Here is a 2694-nt window from a genome sequence, read left to right as displayed (position 1 = left end):
CCTGCCCTGCCCGGGGCCGGGGCCGGGGCCGGTCCCCGCGCCCGCCCCCGCCCCGCAGCACCCCCGGGCCGCCAGCCTGCGGGGAGACTCCTGCAGACAAGGGCAGGGAGCAGCCGGGGCGGGGTTTCCCCTCCTGCTAGTCGTATGTACTTACTTACCTCCGTGTGATTATGTGGGGCTTCGTTCACGGAGTCCAGCTAGCCCCGTCCCGCGTGGCCGCCTGCGTGCCTCGATGAGGTGGTGCTCGAGCGGTCCCAGCCGACGCACAGCGTTTGGCTGCTTGCTCTTCCATCCTCTGGTTCCCCACCGAGTCTTGCTCAGCAAAGGGCGCCCTGCGAACCTGAGGCGGCTGGCGGCTGAGTTGTTTTGATTTTGCGTGGGTTTTTGTTGTTGTTGTTGTTTTTTTTAATCCTCTCTCAGCAATGCCACATCAAACCGGTTCAGTTTGCGAGTCAAATATTTGATGTTTTCTTGTTCCCCTAGCTGCCAGCGCCACAGTCTTGGCTTGCGAGTTGAAAAGCGAGCGGCGTTCTCTGCCGCCTCCTGTCATCTTGAGTAATAAAGGCGCCAGGATCAGAAGTTTGTTGACAACCGCAGCGATGGGCCAGGTTTCCACACGTCCCAGCGCTCTGCTGGAGCGGTGCTGCCGCTTTAGGGCTAACAGCAAGCAGAAACCTTGCTGAATCTGTGAAGTCAGCAGATCTGACTTGATAAAACGGGACCCAGATGCTTTGTGTGTTCAATCGGAGCAGCTCGGCCTCCCAGTTCCTGGTTGAAGGCCGTGTTTTAGGTGGTCAGTAGGATCCTGTTTTAAAGAACGGAAGTCACAATGTGTACTCTGGGGTACAAGTGGCCTAATCAGTCTGCTTTTCCTCCTGACTCGTGCACCGCTGTGTTGTAGTGAGCTACCTGTGTAAGCACTCATTGCTGCATTTAGGCTTTCAAGTAATCTCTCCTGGAAGTGTCTTACTGCTCTCATAAGTTGCACAGCAGACTAGCATCATTCCTGCTTTTGCAGGTACTGCAACACTCGCTGCATCATAAGCTATAAACAGCTGCATCTTAAAACCAAACCGTTGCCTACCTTCTTTGTTTGAGGGAGGAAGTGCTGTGCCCTGAACAACAAATTCAGTAATGAGTTGCCAGCCCCAGGTTTAAAAGTCTGATCCTTTCACTGTTAGGCTGTATACTCTTACTTTGCATCAAGTATATGTGGGCAAAGCTCTGTTTCATCCAGCAATGAAAATGGATGAGCAATTGGTTTCACATCTGGCTTCTCATCTAGTAGCACAACTGTGCAATGCTTGGTTTGACAACAGTGTAGAAGATCATTGTACTGCAGGCAAGCTGTTTTAATCGGAGGGTAATACTTTGAATTATCCTGTTTGAGTCAGTTTGTGAAAAGCTCAGTACAGGAAACAAAATGTTGCAGTGGGACAGATTGCATGTGCAACTTCCCTTGTTTTTTCACGTTGGTTAGCTGTGTGCGTTTGGGAGGGTTAGTTTTAGTGTTCAAAAAAAAAATCGCTGCTGCTGGTCATGCAGAGACAAAGCTGGTATGATGATGAGCGAGCTGTATAAGGCGAAGGAAGACCTTGGCCTGACTTTCAGTTCATAGGTTGAGTTTGCAAGGCTAAGCAAATAGAAAAGCAGTCGGTCTGAAAAGGAACTTAATGAGGCTGTGGTCAGAAATCTGTTGAGAAGGTTTTCCATTTCCACATGGGAAGTTCTTTCCCCACTAGGTGTAGAGTCTTGTTTTTTTGTCTTGTTTGTTTTTCCTGCTCTGTATGCATTGTAAGCTAAAAAAAACAACAACCTCTAGCTAACTTGGCTGTTGGGTAGCATTGTTTATGAAATTTTTGTTCTGGGAGCTACGTTCTGCCCTTGTTTCAAATTCCCAGCTCTTTTTTATTTTTTTTTTCTTCTTGAGTATGGCAGAACAAATGTCTTTACTGCTGTTGGTAATTAATGCTAAGGAAACCTGCATGGCTCTGGAATCCCAGGTGAGCTTGAAGTTGGGAGCTGGGAAGGAAAGACTCGGACGGTACATGCCAGCCACGAAGCAACTAAGACCACAGATCTAGAATCCCACTGTGTACTACTAGGTGCATAGCTACGTGCTCAGTGCCTGCCTACTCCAAGGGGCTTGAAGTCGCTGTAGAGTTAACGTAAGTTATAAGCACTATAGTGCTCCTGAGTACTGTTGGCAAAGCCGGAGTTGTCAGCAAGACTTGGAGCATGTGAACACTTGCAGCCCCTCCTCAGTGGCAGAACCACACCAGCGCTGCTGTAGTGGAGGCGTGCGAGCAGTTTGCGTGTAGCTGTCCTGTGGTTTAGCTTGGGTGCGTGTCCTCTTCTGGGCATATCGGGAGAAGGCGTTGGACAGTAAAAACAATGTCTCAGTACTTTCTGGGAAGGTGTTCAAGGAGCAGGCTCAGTGCAGGGGTCTCTTCCATACTGCTTGGGTGCTGGGCCAGAGCAAGCACAGCAGTTCAGCTGTTTTGTCTCTTGTGTATTTGTTCTTCCCCAGGAGTAACTTGTGTGGAGTTAACTATGCAGTGGACAGGCATAAAATACTGAATAAGTAGAGTTCAGACATGTCCCCTGGTGTGGTAGGTGCCTGTGGGTCCCACTTGCCTGGCATCAAGCAAAATACATCGAGCCTAAAAGTTGCCTGTATGTAGCTTCTCAGTA

At 49.4% G+C, this 2694-nt stretch overlaps 1 protein-coding gene across 3 annotated transcripts in view; it reads left to right on the top strand.

The window, feature by feature from the left end:
• The window catches only part of BIN3 (bridging integrator 3), a 53076-nt gene that overhangs the window by 119 nt on the left and 50263 nt on the right, over window positions 1-2694 (top strand). The window contains exon 1 of one of the 3 annotated variants that reach the window (XM_006028914.3): window positions 78-142. The exons of 1 other annotated variant lie outside the window; for it this stretch is intronic. The gene's annotated coding sequence lies outside the window, so the exon portion shown is untranslated. Of the gene's footprint in view, window positions 1-77; window positions 143-587; window positions 609-2694 lie in introns of those variants that run through there. One more of the 3 variants, XM_025210338.1, reaches the window with a different exon arrangement.

The sequence above is a fragment of the Alligator sinensis genome, unplaced genomic scaffold (assembly GCF_000455745.1).
Source record: "Alligator sinensis unplaced genomic scaffold, ASM45574v1 scaffold722_1, whole genome shotgun sequence".
Classification (NCBI taxonomy): Eukaryota; Metazoa; Chordata; order Crocodylia; family Alligatoridae; genus Alligator; species Alligator sinensis.
The sequence above is the reverse complement of the archived record's forward strand: the minus strand, read 5'-3'. Positions and strand labels throughout refer to the sequence as shown.